Below are 19,031 nucleotides of genomic sequence, written 5' to 3' on the forward strand. Positions count from 1 at the left end.
TTATGTTATTCTTTTCAAGTAAGCAGTGAGTAAGGATGACATAGAATGGCCTAGATATGGGCTGGAGTCTCTTCTTCCCCATAAGATATATAGTCAATTCAACTTCTTTCTCTATTGCACTCTACAAACAGAGGAAGATGTGTGAAATGAACAAAGTATGTGTATATAAGCATGATGGGTAAAGAGTGTTGATGTTGAACCTGAAATGAAACTAAGGAAAGCATATGATGTGTGAAACATATGGCAATGCATATGTATGAAGTTTGGATCAGGATATGCATCACAAAATAGTAATAGGTTTTTATTCTGGGAGAAAAGAGTGATAAAGCAAAGGGGAATAAGAACCTCACACTAAAAACAAGAGAAGTTGGAATCTCCTTCCTCTTTGCTATTTGGCATTTCCTCTTGAAAGAAGCGGAGGAAGTATTTAAATATTTTATAACCTTCATTATTGGAACATACATCTCTTTATTACATTTTTGGAAGCATGTGTTCTATTTGAAATCAGTATGGATATATAAATAATTTTAGGAGATGATTATTCTCTGTATGTAGGTGGAGAAGGACATCGAATTAGTGAGATCTTCCTTTCGTGAGTAACAGAGCAGCTGGCATTATCCCTCTCTTCCCTCCACCTCCCTGGCCAAGGGAAAACACCTCTTATCCTCAATTTTAATTCCCAAAATAAGAATTGGTTTCAGCTTCCCTCTTTCCATCTGCTTCTCCAGGTAATACTGAAATTGCATCTGCCATGTTTGCAATTCTTTTTCAGGGTCGTTGTGGAAGTGTAGGGAAAGTGAAAAGGAATGCATGGGGCTATCACAGAACTGTAGAAAACAGTGGTAGAAAAGATCTTTTAGTCTACTTCCCCACCTAAATGTCTGTCTGTCTGATTTGTTCTCAGAGACATTTAGTCATGGAGACTCAAAAATGTTACCTAATCTTCTATACCCTTTTCATGTAAGCATCCAAGTTCAGATGCTTAACAGAGGACCAGCTCCTTTTTATCTAACATGTGAAGCATAGACCACGCCATCATGAAGATTAAGTACAACCGCCAGTCTGTGGCAATTCAGTGCCCTATGGTCTTCCTCTTCTGTATTCAGACAGTACTGGTGAAAATGAAACTGTCCACTGGTGGTGCTGAAAAAAGAATATGCTCCCCGTTTCTGGTAGGATATAAACTTCTTTGAAAGGGTTCAAGTCCAAGAAGGCTACTCAAGGCCATTATTTGAAAAAGGCTTCAAAGACTTCTTTATCCCTTCTCTATACAGAGATATGGCAACAGAGCAACAAACAGCAGCAGATACTATGGCTCTAGTTTATCCGACTGAAGCCTTGAAATCTTTAAATCTCTTTTTTTCATAAATTCGTTTGTTGGTATTTAACAAAGTTCAAACTTCATATGGCTCAGAGGCCTATTCTGTTCACCTCTCCTGTGTACTGTCTTCCTGACTGTATAGTTTGCTTATATTAAAAGAACCAGATTTGTTGGAACAGCACTGAACTGTTACACCTGAAAATCTGGCCCAACAGCTTCTCTAGGAAACCACTGCAGAAACATAACAACTTCATCTTTTCAGAAAAGTATGAACTCTTTATCTCATTGTTACTCATGGATGACAGAAAAGGACAATGGTTTAAATCTCACCAGAAAAAAGAAATTGTCATGATTCAGAAAAGGTTTGAGACAGGATGAAAGTGAAAGTAGAATATAATCGAGCAATAAAAGGAATACCACCATTCTATTATGTTCAGCAAACTAATTTTACTAGACGATTGTGACTACTGGAGCGAAATATCCATGTTAAAACTGATCATGCTTGACACTGCAGTGTATTTTCTAATTGCTCCTGTTATCACACAATTCAAAACTTTCAGATTTTCTTCTGAAAGCTAACACAACATAATTCGGGCAAGTAGAGATAGCCATGAAATCCTCAAGATAGCAGAGTACTTCTTTCTAAACCAGCTAAATAGATTTAGCTATAATTTGACAGACTGGAAACTATTTTGCTGTTTTCTTACTTATATGCTATCAAAGCTTTAATGTTAAATATAAACATAAATGAAATTTAAAATTGGATTCAACCATTAGAAAAATGTGTAAAATACTATTTTTGCTTTACTCATCTAATTTGGTTTTAGAAAGATATTGACCAGCTTCATTCAGAAAGATGAATCTCAGTTTTGAACAGCCTGTATGCTTTGGAGTTCTGATGCAGTTTTTGCTTTGGGTCCGTATAAAGATTGGGGGAATATACAAATTTTTAATCTAGAATAATGCTTGGAATTTTGAATGATGTCATATTCACTGCTCTTTGAATTACGTGCTTGGATAGTAGCCATGGCAATCTGTTGATAGTGAACTGCTTTAATAATCGCTCTGAAGATTCTCCAATACTTGTGTGTCTGCCTATTCTCAGTTAACAAACAATAAAACTGAGGAATTCAGATTAAATAATCATTTCAGACTTGCTTTACTCTTCTTAGCAACTTACTGGGCAAATATGTAGTCCTCACTTTTTATGCCTTTGCAGCTTTTTTGCTGTAACTAATCTGGTTATTCCTCCTGTCTCCTCTTTCCATTATGTCTTCTCCCAGGTAAAAAACAAACAAAAAAAACCCACCAAAAAACCCAAAACCCAGACAAAACCTACAAACCCAGCTACAATACATATCTGACAAGACTATGTTAACTGTACTTTTTTTCATTTGTTTGCACGATGCATCACTTTGCCAAGCCTATTATTTGCTTTTGTAATCTTAAGACATCTAGAGGTAAGGAACATGTCTTTTTCTGTATTTGTACAACTCCCAGCACAACAGGAATTAGACACTGATTAAGCCCTAATGTCATACAACTACTTTATCATTGTCATCTGTACTAAACAAATATATTTACTTGAAACTAACCATGTCGAATAAGCAACAACATTTAATAAATCCCTGCCTTTTACTTCACAAGTAACAGACATGTTAAGATAAAATGACACTGATATAAATCTGGAATGATCCTATTATTTTTAGTGGAGTTAATCCAGACTCATACAGATGTTAACTGAGAACAAAAATGTCCAGAATCCACAGGGAAAACAATAGAATAAATGGGTGTTAGATATGCACATTTATTTTGCCCAGGTTGTGAAAGAGACTCAAGGCAATTCTCTAGCATGTGAAGCCCACTGATAATCCTGTACCACAATTTACTTCAATTTTAGAATAGTTATTTACTGCCTTTCTGCAGATGCACATGTTTTAATTAAGTTGATTTTGATGAATATATTATTTATAAACCCACAGTACTAAAAGGTCACGAACTGCAAAGACTTAATTTCTTGAGATTTTGATTCCGAACTATTTATCAGATTTGGCTACAAGAAAGAGCTGGCTGCTTGTGGGAGAAGCGTCACTTTCTGGTCATTTGAATCCAATTATGAAATATGTACACGCACAACATTCCAAAATAGCATTGCTGTCGCTATGACTGCATGTCACTTTTGTCTCCTTATCGTTGGTTTTAGAAATATTACACAAAATGAATTGAATCAACCTTTTGTTTCTTTTTCTATCCTTTTTCAAGGCAGCCTAGAATGTCCTGAGTTGAGATGGAGCAATAAGTACAGATTTTCCTGAGTGTCCCACAGACACGTAAGTCATTTGGTTCATATGTGGGTGGTCTTTGACTTATTCAGCTAGCTCTGTTATAGACTCTAACACATCCAACCCAATTAGATAGATGCACAGTATGGTCTTTACAAAATATCATTCAGCCATGTATCCTGCAACAAGCAATTACAAGTCATCTTCAGGGCATTGATTTATTTCTCATTGCCCTACCAATTTAATGACCTTATGATTTATACTGATTATGAAAGTCTCTCCTTGGCAAGCAAAGTAATTATCCATCAATCTTAAATTCTTTAAGGCAAGAAAATGTTTATTTTCTGTCTGCATAATAAGTTTTATGTCATTTTTAATGTCATGACTCCCACATGCACTGAAGATATATGTAGTGACTTCTAATGTCTCACAGAATGTCAATTGGAAATGCAATTTGACAACAGGCTTAGCTTCTATTGTCTGAATATTTGGCATTATATAATGAAGATGGTTAAGTCCTCTGGTTGGAAATGCATACATTATCCTAGGATAAAAAAATGGCCAAATTCTGTGGTCCACTCATGGGGCCCTACAGAAAATTCTCAGTTAGAAAAATAGCAGATTTTAAGTAGATTTAAATATCAACTGTACAAATAGAGGTTGAGGAGCAACAGGATGGATCATGCCTCAGCACATGATCTCTCACTGTCCCCTCTGCTACTGTTTTTCTATAATTGTTTGATTCAGAGTAAGGATTCCAGCACTGTGTGTGAGCGTATGAGTTTATTTTTAAAGGAAATAGGTTTTATTTGAGCATACATAGGAAAAGTCTAGGTTGCATTGCATTATTTGCCAGACTAAAACATCCTATGTGGTCTTCTGGAAAGCTTGTATTACTTTGGATTTTTTATTTTTTTTTTTTAACTCTAGAGCTCACAAATTGAAAGGTTCTTAAAACCTGAAGACCAAGGAGAGGCTAACATCCAAGGAAACTGAGTTTTATAGATGTGCCAGTGAGTTCCCCAAACTTATCTCCTCCTCAGCCCTGCTCCTCAAAAGGTTATTCACACACAGTAGATCCAATCACTGCTGATGCCACCTTACTGTTTATTTCAATCTTTTTCATTATCTCCTCTCAGTCTTTGCAGATTGATTTACATGTATCCTCTATTAATAACCTTTGCATTTTAAGACCCACAGCATAGCAGCTGTGTAAGATAATGAAGTCCCTTCCACACATGTTGAGTTTGGTGGGAAGATTCACCATGCACAAGAGTTAGTATGAATGGAAGTGATGGTTCAAGCTGCATACAGAAATGAAGATAGCAAGCTTCCAATGTGTCCAACATACAGCATTAGTGATACAGACAAGATACTAGAATTATTCCTGTCCATCTATTCAAGTTACTGGAAATGATAGAAGAAAACTCTTCCACTATATGTCAAGAGATTTTAGATTTTACAGCCAAGCCTCTGCACTTTAACCATTAAAAATACCCATTAATTTGGCATGGATATGGTTTTCCTACAATTAGGGAGTTACTTTATTTCTGAGTCCCTAATTCCCTACTATAACAGCTCAAAACCAAGATCCATCAGATAAATTTGCACAGAGAACAAGAACCTGTTAAAATTTAACAAATAGGAAATGTCACCTTCTAGAACCCAGGTGATACTGTCAACTCAATGCAAGAAGGGCTGATTTAACTTTTTACATTTGACTTCTTGTGTTGAAGTGAAGATAGAAAATCTAGAGAAGCCAACAAATACTCTTTCTTGCTGAAATCTGCAATTACATGTTTTTCTTAAAGTTAATGTCACCAGAAATGACACGCCACATACACCTTTTAAATCCTGAAAGGGAAAACCTTCATGCTATCTTAATGCAACGCTACCTGTCATTTGACTGGCCTGGTGCAGACGTGATGTGTGAGTGGGTCCTACCACACCTTTCGTTACTGACAAAAACTTCTTTTTCTTCCCAAGAGCTTTAGGATAGTACATCTTTTTCTTTTTCTAAAAAAACTGTCCTTAACTAGGAATGAGACCAAAACAAAATTTCTAATTTAAACTACTTCCCAGGCAAAATCATTTAGGTAGAGCAGAAAAAGAACCTTGAATGTTTTTTCTCACATTCTCAATGCTACCAATTTCAAATACCTGAGCAACTCCAAGTGGAGAGGATTGATTAGTATCCGCACTACTTAAGGGTAGCCTCTTTTGGGGTAGATTGCCCACATCCAGGGTACCTAGCCTTTGGACCTCACTGTCTTCTGGTTCCCATGCGGTGCTCTGTTGCGCTAATGCATTATGACTCTTGTACACTTTTATAATTTCAAGGTGTCTGTAATAATGCAATGGTTTCATTGCAGCCTGCCAGAGAGGTTGATTTTCTAGCACAAAACTGAGGTGACAGAAAGGACCAAGGGAGTGGCATGAGGGTCCATTTGAGGGTGCTAAACATTCTGAGGTAGTTTCTTAAAAGACTATGTAGAGGAAGCTAAATTTGATGCACTGCTTTGATTCATCCTGCTTTTTGGGAGCACTCCAATTCCAGCTTTGGAATGATCCAAAGTAAACCAAGGAACTGAGTGGATGATCAGGGATGCAGTGCTTGAGCCTGCTTCCTGGCCATTGTTAGCAGTTTAGACATGCCCTGTGTAATGGGATCTAAAACACAAATAACGCATATCTCAGTTCAGCAATTTTTACTTCCTATTTATATCTTTAGCATACACTGTGAAACAACATCTAGCTCCAAAAAAATCTTGCAGTATTAAGAGCAACAGCTTTGAATCCGGCCCACAGAAAGTATAGCAACCGATACTACAAAACGAAAAATAAATGAGGACGGAAACGTAAAAATCGGAGCATTGCAAATCAGTTCCAATTTTATGGAATTAAATGTCATCAAACAAACTATGTAGAAATTTTGAGTAGATTAGTTTGTTGTTCACGTAAAATTTCTAGATTTTGGGCATTTCATTTAGCATTGAGGAAAATATATGGAAAAAATCAATAGAAAACAGAGGATGCTGACAGATCACAAGCTACTGTATTTATGGGGAACCTTATTAATTGGAGTTTTTCCAGTGGACTCGCGTGACTTCTTTTTAATGTTTATCTCATTAGCCCAGTTTAAAATTGAAAACTTCCATGGCTGTTCAACAAACTTGCATTTTAACATGACTAAATGCAAGAGGATGCATGCAGGAGCTACTTTTGTGCACCTTATTCTCAGAATGCATGCGGATGTCTTTTCAAGATGTGAGTCTGTACATAAACACACCTGGGGTTATCATTACTCCCAAAGAGAGGGTTTACTAAGATATCTAATTTAATGCTGGCATTCATAATATGAAGACAACTGATTAAGATCATTGATGTAGCATCTTGTGAGATTTGAGGATTACTGCATTTAATTTTGATGGTTACTTTTCAAATCAATTACAAATTAAAAAGAAACCACAAGATTGATGTTACAGTTTAAAAATATGGCCTTCCATCACAGATTAAAGGCACTACACTGAGAAGACTAGAGAACTTCATCCTAGTTCATAAGTACTCCTATGGTTAATATTGCTAATGTGGTAGACAGGATACAGATAAATGAACTCAGAAATTTTACTATGACAATTTATTTTTTGTTGCACCCCTGTTGTTCTGCTTCAGGTTATTTCCCTGCAGCACAGCCTGTAGAACACAATGTCTGCTATTGCCTCTGCATTTTCAGTTCATAATTTGGGATCTTAGGTTAAAATCTACTTTTATGAGTTGCTCAAGCTAAAATGCCAGTTCAGACTACACTGGCTAAGGTGGGGATGCAAATTCCATTAACTGACTCTTTAGTTGAGAGCAAAGCCCTCAAAAAAAGTATCATGGTGAATAGCTGGCACTGGTAATGGCTTGAAGATCTGAGGCAGGATTTGTCAGTTACTCTGGTATGATCCTTAACTTGTGTCATAGAAGCAGCAAGTGAGTAAAGGTATTCTATTCTGATACCATAGAAGGAGCATTTTAAAAGCAAAATCTATTGTAGGTCTGTAAAAACAACTGCTAGGTAGACTGAAAGTAGCTGGGAATTACCCATTTTTGCATGCAAGACAGCACAGTCTTCTTGCAAAACAAAAAAGTATGTGATGCAAAGATTTAATTCTGAAATTAATTTTTTTTGTAGATTCCAATTAAGTTTTGCCCCTTTTAAATTAAATTCAGGCACATTTTATAACAAATCACAAGGTTATTATGTTCAGAATATATATAAAAATATTTCAAACACATATTTTTATATTTTTCCTATCAGGGTATTTGTGGAATATGATGTATTTGCAAATATTTTTTGACAATGTGAAGCGCAGTTACTTTGCAACTATTTTAATACATCTTTAACAATCACTACATTCTAATATGACACTTAAAATAACAAAGTGTCTTTTAAGTGTGTGGTTAGTGCATTATCAGAGTTTTGGGGGTTGGGTCATATCTCTAATTGTAAATTTCCACACCCTACAGATTTATAAAATTTCATAAACACAGCTAATCTGGTATGTACCATACATGCAATCTATAAAATTTACAATATTAGTCTAAAGATTTTTTCATGAATTATTAAAATGCATTCTAAATCTGAATTAATCTTTAGTACATACTGTAACTTTCTTGAAATATAGGAATATAATGCAATTTACAGCATCCTGAAGTAGTTATTTCTGTCTACATTTCTGCATTTGTAATCCTCCTTCAAAAATTATTTCCTACACCATAATTCCACTGAAGATAAATTCCTCTGAACACTATTAAGGTCCTGATTTTAGGTAAGTTTCTCCGAAAGACAAGCACATAACCATATTTGCAAGACTATCCAGCCTGCTTACATTCCCACACCTTCCTACCTAGCTGTCTCATTTTATGTATTTCTAGGGACCTGTCACTTGATATGTAGAAGCATCTACTTGCAAACACAATTTTTCAGGACATTGACTTCTACTATAAAACAAATCTTTGCCCTGTAGGATTTTTCCCTTTTTCTGTGATTCATTCAGACCTCCTGTACGGCACATGGACTTACGCAGATTCCCTCACCCTTTATCACAGCAGTACATCATACCCCAAGTATACAAGACCTAAAAATGGATTATTTTTGTAGATGCACCAAAGAGAGAAAGGAAAACACAACGGAATTTAAAAACATGCTTGAGATCTGCACAGTGATTCACCAGTTATTTTTATATTGGAAACAGAATTGATCTGAAAGTTAAGTATGTCTCATAGATCACAGGTACATGTTCTTTGCAAACATTCATGAGGACAGAGAAAAGGAGAAAAAAATACTGACATTTTCATCCACTATTTCCCCCATCCTTCATCTCCGCATTTTGTAGTGTACAATCAAGTAGAATACAGGAGGCAAGAAAACAATGAGAACAATTGTGGTATGTTTTTCCTGTGGATTTTGTCTTTGGGTTTGGGTGTGGGGTTTTTTGTTTTTTTTTAAATACTAATAACATTCCTACTATTGACTGCTTCAACTATTTTATCATGAAAAATATAAGAAGGTTTGGTTATGTTGGAAATGTCAGGGCCTTTGGGAAGAAAACATGGAAAACAGATGTTTGTTGTTTAAGGTTACAATGTAATTAAACCAAGGGGACTAATATTACTTATATGTCATTACTTAAGAAGCAGCTGTTCCTCCCACCTTCGGCTTCACTGATTGGATCATGTATATTTTCCACCCCCATAACACTGTCTCCTTGTCAGCATAAGTTTCCTCCTTCTAGTAAATTGGAAAGCAATGTTAACATAAATTTAAAGGAACCATCCTCAAACCTTTAATGAACAGAGGTTGCTAAAGGCATTGTTATTCTTTACACTCGTAAGCAATGTTAGGAATTTGGCTGCATTCCATTAGTTTTGCCTGATCAGAAATTTAGCCCATCTTACAATTAGAATGGAAACAGAATCATGCATAACAGGTTCATATTGTTTTACAGGAACTCACATTAGTTCCTTGAAAAAGTGAAATGCAGCACTTGTGGAATCCAAGCTAAGTTACAGGTTAACAATTCCAGAAAATTTATGAGGAGGAAATATAGAGTAATGCCATATCTTGAGAAGGATTGGAGAAAATAGAGCATTTGTATAGATGCCAGTAGCTTCAGGGAAAGGGTATTGGCCTATTAGTGTTTATGCTTCTAAGACAAGGCTAGCTTGAGGAACACAAAGACCACCAAACTGTACCCAATTTGTCATTTGCCAAGTACAGTTTCATAACTTTCATAATCACCAACATCTGTAAATGTAAACCCTTCACTATAAGAGATTTATATTCTCTTTATAATTTTTTTCTCCCTGTGAATTCCAGGACTTGTTTACAGAGGGAAATTAAAGTGGAGTAAGCTACAGTAGAATGGTTAAGTAAGCTGCTTTATTAATATATCACTCTTAGATGATACTTTGATACAAAAAGATTATGTCTTACTTTATCCAGGGAGTTAGTGTATTGTTGCCAGCTTATAGCAAATTCTGTTCTTAGACTTCTGTGAATCAGTTTACCTTTGTAGAGCAGTCCAAAACCTATCCCACAGTTAAAAATAAAAAATAGGTAGTATCGTTATCCATTAAGCAGCTGATGTTTTTTAGTTGTCATGAAGTTCTTGATCTGTGTTAACTCCCCGTATAGAGGCTGTTTAACCTCTATACAGGCCTCTAGAGAGGCTTATTAGTTATGATATAAACAAATATTTTTATTACCTTAAAACTCCAATCATATAATGAGATGTGTCCTTCTGCTTGAGTTTAAAAATGAGTTGGATAAAAATTTCTATAGTTAAAATTATCACATGCAATTAGCAAGGTAATCAGCCCAGCTATATACCTGACTAATCCAGCCATGGGATTTAGAAATCTTAGGCTAAAAATCAATTGAGTGCATGTAATGATTTTCTACAAAGACAATACTAAAAGACATGAAAACAAACTGTTTTAATTGTTTGCTGTTTTAATAATATGAAAATTTCTAATCAAAAAAGCTTGGCATTTTATTTTAATGCCTATATGGTCACTTTTCAGTGGTGAAGTAAAATAATTTACTGTTATTACAACATTAATTGACACTATTAAACATATTCCAAACCAAATAAAAACTAACTTTTTTTGGTGACAGGATTTTGTAAATTACTAAGGAGATCTTTATGCACATTTGTATAATGCTTTTTAAGGAGATTCTAAATAATCTAAATTTTCCCTTAAAGTTAAACAAAGCCTGGATACATGGATGTCAGATTATAATATTTTACAGACAGCATTGGCCCATGTTTAAAACCAAATGCTTTGATGGGACTATGTGTATGTGTGTGCAGCAATATTCAAAGACAAATCATAAGCTTGTTAAAAATCATGACACCAGTCATACAGTGCTATCATCTGTCATGGCATTACAGGGCAAAATATTCGAAGCACCTGATTCCCCATTCTAAAATATATTTAGACACTTGTGGCTTTGGCCTTTAAAATTTGATCCCTGATTCTCAAAGACACATAAACTTAAGTTATGTGAAATTCAGCTTTTGTGAAGGAAATTTCACTTGGGATTTTTCCTTCAGAAAATGGAACTTAAATGCTTGATAACATTTTTACAAAAATACATAGCTAATAAGAAGTGGTATGGACTGTAATGTTCTTTTGGACCTTTTCTGTAGAGTTTTAAAGCAGGTAATATGTCTACTAGCTTGCTACCAAATTAGCCCGTCAGTCTACAAAGATGTGGCAAGTTAGAGCCCCTTTTTATCTTGGTCATACAACTGCCCTATAGAACTTGAATTTCACTTTCCAAGGCCAATTAAATGTTCTTATTGACCATCCCTTTAACTGTATGAGCAAGGCCTCTTTGAAAGGGCTTAATTTTTCATCTCTTTGATGAATTTGGAGCATACAAGTAACAATGTTTTAACAGAGATGCCATTCTTTCTATAAAGTGAAGGGATGTGACAATTATTAAAACAGAGTTAAGATACCTGGACTGGCAATTAGGAAGTGATTTACAATCATCAGGGTTTCTGGAACAGTTTTCAGCAAAAAAGTCCTGGGGCCAGAAAATACCTGATGATGATGATGCTTGAGCAGGGTATATAACAGACTGTATGGCATAGCTGCTGGCTGCACTAGGGGACTGGATGCAGGGATCTCACAGAAATTCCTTCATTTGCTGCTATGGAGACAAACTTGAAACTAGTACTGCTTCATCACTGAAAAAGAGTACCAAGGACAATTCAGAGGTATTTAATTAATTCAGGTATAAATTCTGCTTATGATCCTTATAGGTTTGACTGCCATATTTTGAAGTGTGTGTATATATATATAATATATAAAAAAAAAATCATATAAAAATTTAGAAGGTGGACTATAAGGTACCGCCAAAATTTCCCTGCTAACAGTTGATAGAAGGGAGAGCTCTATTTTTTGGTATAAGGAGCATATTCACTGAATTATAGAATCATTTAAGTTGGAAAAAGACCTTTGAGATCATCGGGTCCAATCCCAAACCCAACACTGCCACATCCACATCCATATCCATGTCCCCAAGCGCCGCATTCACATGTCTTTTAAATTCCTCCAGGGATAGTGACTCAACCACTTCCCTGGGCAGCCTGTTCCAGCGCTTGACAACCCTTTTGGTGAAGAAATTTTTTCCTAATATCCAATCTAAACCTCCCGGGGTGCAACTTGAGGCCATTTCCTCTTGTCCTACCCCTTGTTACTTTGGAGAAGAGACCAACACCCACCTTGCTACAACCTCCTTTCAAGTAGTTGTAGAGAAGGATAAGGTCTCTCCTCAACCTCCTTTTCTCCGGGCTAAACAACCCCAGTTCCCTCAGCCACTCCTCGTAAGACTTGTACTCTAGACCCTTCACCAGCTTCGTTGCTCATTTGACTTGATCTCTTTTAGGTTTTTATATTGCTGTCTATCATCATAGAATCTGAATGGCTGGATAGGAGGGGACTTTCCAATGAACGAATGAAGTGCAAGCCAGATACAGTGTACTCCAGCAGTCCTCCACAGAAAAGTGGGGCCAAAATAATGATCCTGAACTTTTTAGAAAGTGTTTTAAGTAGTGTCAAATGTACAAAGATCAGAGGAGGAAGCAAAGGGGCATGTTTGTCATTACTTTCTAACCTTCATCAGTGCTGAGAAAGTTGCGGAGCATCAGTTACTTTAAGGTTGTGTTTGAGTTACATGCTCAAAATATAAGATAATTCTTTACATGAGGGAAACTACTATATGAGAAAATTTTACTCTGTGCCGAACATGGGGTAATGCAGTTGCAAGTGAGGTCAGAACCCGGTACTCAGAACACAAATTTTCAGAAGGAACTGCAGACAGTTCATATGTAAATGCTTTGAATTTGCAAGTACAGTCTGTTCTTTCAACTCATTAGCTCATACTTTATGCTCTGCCAAATTGGCAATTATAATACTCCAAAAAATATAATCTTAGGCAAATTGTAGAGAACAGTGACCTTCATAACAATAGATTAATGCCAAGTATTTTAGTATCAGCTGAAGGATATACTCAGTTTGGGTTGAAGGCAGTAATGAGTCAGAAGATTTGGGGTTATCCATTTTGTTACTACTTTTTTTGGTTTCATTTAATTTTTAGTTTGTATTGATTTTAACACCATAGACCAGAGTATTTTCAATGGAGATTTCACACAATGTGAAATGTACTCTGGAGTTCCATTCAGGGAACTCCAATTTTTGTCATCAGCTTGAGGCACGCACTTAACACACGATTTGCAAAGATTCTGAGGGCCCTTGATTTCCCATGGTTTCAATGAAAACATCAGGCTTCTGTACCTTTCTTTTGTACCTTTTTCCAGATCAACAAGAAGCTGAGTATGTACCCTCATATCTCAAAGTAAAACTGAAGATACATCACACCATTTGAAACCAGACTCTAAAAAAACCACTCAGGCACAGAACTCTAGGCCTATCTCATGCTCTCATCAAATTGCAAAACACTCACTGATCTCAGTATTCATTTAGCTACTGAATCCTGGATTTTGATTTTGTTAAAACTAAAGAACATGCAATGGCAGCTTTGCAACCTTACACAAACATACATTTTTGGTTCACGAGAAACAGTCCTTTGTAATACAGAATACTATAGTGCTTGACTACCGCAATTGACAAGACTTTGCTCTACGGGTACTTTGTAAGCATTTATATCAATCTGTTTAAGTTCATGCATGTACAGAGGCTTACAATCTCATCAAGCACAATCAAACCACCTCAGCTGGAAAATCCCACTCAAGTTAACAAAGCTACATGTATTTACACTTGCTAGAGATCCGGCCTAAGGATTTTTTGTTAGTAAGGCCTGAGGCAACGCCCGCTGAAGTCAGTGAGGTGACCAGAAGAAAATATCCGGAATGTATAATTACACAAAATACAAACTATATAGAGGGATGAAAAAAGATATTTTTCTTTCCAGGCATCAGAAAAACACTAGATGAGAGATATTCCCAATTGTGCAAAAAGGTTTGGAGAAGCTTCTCTCTTACCCACACCACTGAATCACCCTTATGTCAGGCTCCATGTTTAAACCTTTGCATTTCTCTTGAAAGTAGAAGAGGAAAAGGTAATCTTGGGAGCCTTGTTTTCTCCTGTTTCTACCAAAGGATGTTTTTTATTTGTGGAAAGGAGCAGAAATAGGAGGAGAATTGTTTTTAAATGAAGGAAAATATAAGTTTATAATGAGTTGACATGATTTCAGACTTAGCTTTATCAGTAAAATTAAATGTGTAGTATTGAGCATTTCCTGTGAAATCAGTATAAGGAAAAATTGAAAGTCATGTTTCACATAAGAACATTGGCTATCCAAGACATTTGTCAAATTTAAAATATTTTAACTGCCATAAATCAAACCATACTTTAAAAATCTTATATTGTAAATTATCTGCCTCTAAGTTAAGAAGCCTATTGGAATAATGGATCTGTTTTTTTCATAAAAATTTCTCATATCAGAAGTAAAACATCTGACTGACTGCTCATTTGTACAGGGAGATACAAACCAGAGTAGGCAGTAACTGATGTAATATAATTGAGTAGAGAAGAAACAGTTATTGAAACAGAGAAAATTATACATGATGTAAAATATTTGTATTGCACTTCTTTCATGTTCATGCTATTGAAAAGCCTAAACAGCCACTATATACATCAAGGCTATGGCATGCAAAATGTAAGTAAGGGAAAGGCAGGAACAAAAACTTTAGAAGTGGTGGTTGTAATGGGTAGGGAACGTTTTGAGATTCTTCAATCAGGTCAAGGGAGCGACAGATAGTACCACTGGGTATTACATAAGTGCCTCAAGTCCAGCAGTGTAGTATCAATACAATTTACCAGAGCAGCTGTACCATCATCACAGCTCATACAGTCCACTAGCCTTACCAAGTAGTAGAATGGTTCTGTAGAACAAAGGATTCAAAACAGAGTAAAACTTTTGCTTAGCATACCATCAGATTAACGTTTCCGATTTAATTTTGTCAATTTTCAGTGACATTGCTGAATGAACTTATTTATTAATTGTACTGAGCTATCTTTCTTATGACCTGAAAGTTGGTAATGATTTCTCCAAACATTAGCCAGTTATGCCTTGAAGCAGTCCTGTAAGATATTATTATTATGTCTCTACACAAGGAGAGACAGTAATATAGTCTTAAGTGTAAGCCATTTCTGCAAATTCTCTGGGAGAGCTAATAGTAAATAGGCATAAGAATTTATTTTTCTTGGTGACTGGCTATTTAAAGAAAAATCCATGTTAAATATGGGTAAAACAAATCAGGTTCTTTGCTTGGTACATGGATTTAGGTTTCTACTTCATTTAAATTCTGATCAATTTTTAAATTCCTGTTCATTTTAAATCTAACCAAAGAGCTGCTTCTAGAATATATTACACAAAGCCTATTCATCTCCTCACGGTCTCTACAGTTCATAATTGAGGAATGAGTAGCTAAACCATAAAATTATTTGAATTTTATTATATAGGAAAAGATGAAAGATGGAAGAACAGGTTACTAGAAAACCAAAGAATTAAAGGAAAAAAAAAAAAAAAGTCAGACTATGTTAAATTAAAAGACATCAAAGGCAAAAATGTCAAACTGAATTAAAAATGATTGATGATGATTAGGAAAGCTATCATATGAGTATCTTAATAAGACATGTAACTGAAAAGAAAATTATAAAGAACAAGAGGAAAATGGCTGAGATTAAATAATAGAAAGCAATGTAATGAGAAACCCGCTACACTTCCAAAAGATGCAGGTGAAAGCTAAAGAAGTAACTATTTTAAGTCATAGAATATATATCATAGAATAAACACTGGAATTATTGAGATTGTGAAGAGACTGTACTGATACAAAGATAAATTTGGGGAAAACATTTCCAATTTCAAAGTGTAAAGAGAGCAGTTGCCTGCAAGGATATACAAGTGGCAATTGATGCAAATGCAATCAATGCAAAATAAATCATGAAAAATGTAAACCTTTTTTGGGGCAGCAGGGTGATTTGTATAGAGAAAGTCACTGTTTCTAGTAGGTCCCCTCCCCTTTCTCCCACTTAGCAGTGGACAGGGAAGTGGAAAATGTAGTTGTGTGACAGCTCTTAGCTCTACAGTCCAGGCAATCGCATTATTACTTAATACTATCCTATGCTGAACATTTCTAGAGAACAATTTAATAAGCGGCATATCTACAAGAAGAAATATGGTGTCTCATATACCTCCAGCCCCCAATGGGCCAAGAGCAAGGGACCAAATCCAGATTCCACATGCGGAATTTTCTATCGCAGAAAGTCTATCTTTGTCTAGTGCACAAATAGGACTGTAGCTCTCCTCTAAGTGATGTGATCCTTCTACTTTCTGTTTGTCACAGATTATTTCGTCATCTTTTGCCAATGCAAGTTTCATTTTATTTTGGTAATTTTTATTTGTGGGCGGAGGAAGGATGAACCTGCAGCTTCACACTATCTTACAAATTAGGAAAAATCTCAGATTATTCCCAGATATTCTACAGACTTTTTGTGTGATTTTGAAAGAGTTATCCTTTCTGTACTGCAGTTTGCCAACTTTTATGCAGAAACAATAGCTCTTTTAATTCACTGGTCTGCAGATGAAGAACAATTATGATGCTGTGATGATGAGAAGCTAATGTACACTCAGGATGGATGCTAATCCAAACGTCTTTGAGCATGAATTTATAACCTTCATGGGGTTCCACATGTGGAAGTTTTGGAGAACTGAAGTATTAGATTATTTCATTTAAGAGAGCTATTTCAGGCATGTGTTATCCATATGAAACAAATTCTTTGGTGACACGACTACTTTTAAATGCTCTATTTTACATGTTCTATCTGTTGGGTTTTTGTTATTATTCCAGCTACCAATTTCATGGCCTGTAGAAAGAGCAGAAACTGCAATGGAAATTGTGACCCAGGCCATTGACAACAGAGAAACAAACTTTTGCAGATAATAAACATTATCAAAAGCTAAAGAAATTGGATAGAGGAAAGAAGCAAACCTGAGCAGGCATTTCGCTTCTGCATGCAACAGAAATAATAGGAATAAAATTAAGTGTATGTCTAAAAGTGTGTACTGCTGAAAAAGAGGACCTATGACTACAAAACATTTTTTTTCTGAATTTTGCAATATGGGTTTAAATTTTAGTCTCCTCAGAAACACAACTTTATTAAAAATATCATATTAATCATAAACTATCTGACAAAATACACTCCTGAATTTCATGTATCACTCTTCAACCTCACCAATGTTTCCTGCCCTTATGACAAAATCTACTGTCACTTGAGTTGTGGCAATCTAAGGCATTTACAGAAATATGCTGTAGATTCATTCAATAAACTTTTCAGGTTAAATAGCAAATTGGAAAACCCTGGAAGAGTTTTTCTTACCCAGGTAATTCCATACGCAGGAGTGTTGGCATGACCATAAGTGCAGCACAGGGGCAGGAACAAGTGCGCAGGAACAGAAACCTGTAATATTGGCTGTCTGGCTTAAAAGAAAAAAGAATCATATCTGAGTATGCAGGTAGGAAGGCTTTCTTAAACAGAGGTGTTGAAAAAGCACTATGATACTCATGCTCTAATACAATCTGTAAGTGGGCCTAAAATGCCAGCATAACTCACTCAACTGAAATAAAAAAAAGAATCTATGGAATGTCACAGAAATACTGGGGAAAAAAGAAAAAAAATCTTCTTTCATAACGTCACCAGTGAACATCTAATACGGCTCTTAAAATCCCTTTCTTATGCATAGAACTGAATAAACAAAAGAAAGAATGCCCTTCAATTCTTAGAATTTATTTGCCTTGAACATCACTCAGAGAGCAGAGATAATAGATTCCCCTCCCTTTTTATGTGCGAAAGGACATCTGCGAAGTTATATTTATAGAACTAAATAATGCACTATGGAAAGAAAAGACCTCTCTCAATATATGTATGGTAGATAAAGCAATGTGTGAACTGAAGTTACACTGACAAAATTAACTCCACTCTTCAGAGTGGATGATTTGTTATTTATTTGCCATGTCTGGTTTTCATTAGCCCACTCCTTCACAGTCATTTAAAATATAAATATATAATAAAGAGTTCTTGCTGTACATGTGAGGGAAAGTATGGATTCTTTGAGCTTTACCAACATGGGAAAGTCTGGAAGGTTTCTTTACTGTCTCTTAAAACTTTTGACAACCTTTGGCCAGTTAAAGCATCCTCACTTCTCATCCCTACCATTTTAATGTCTTCTGCTGTCCTGGCATAAGTGTTTACTCATCCACACTGTGAACCAAAGTGGGCAACTGATCTTACTGACAAGTAATCCAGCAAAGAAAACAATGTTTTTGAGTTGGTTGAGCTTCACAGCTGCACAACTAGCTGCCCCAGCACACTGAAAGGAAAGGGGAGGAATTAACAGCTGGAGGTGCAGCCTAATTAAACCAGCACTGCTGCTGAAAAATAGGTGCATTCCAGTACAGCCTGAGTCATCTTGAATGTCAGTCTAACACTAATCGATACCAGAGTGATGTAGTTTACTTTGATTTAATTTTTTTAGTAGATAGCTAGATTCCAATGTACATCTTTCAACACTGTTTTCAGGTTGTAGACAGTGGTGAACCTTGTAATTTTTACAATGTTATGGTATTTGCCGCAGGATTATATAGGCCTTAATTAAATTAATAGTTTAGATGCTGACGTTTTTAACAGGCAAACTATTTACATGTCTGCATGGTTTCAACACAGCTGTGTTGGGCTTTTTTCTGTGCAGCTGCTCAGTAAACTGAGAAAGAGAAACAAAAAGGAGACTATTCAACAGTCACCCCAAACCTGCGTATTCCTTTGATGACATGTGGAACTGATAACTG

This window comes from Buteo buteo, chromosome 16, assembly GCF_964188355.1.
Source record: "Buteo buteo chromosome 16, bButBut1.hap1.1, whole genome shotgun sequence".
NCBI classification, from domain to species: Eukaryota; Metazoa; Chordata; class Aves; order Accipitriformes; family Accipitridae; genus Buteo; species Buteo buteo.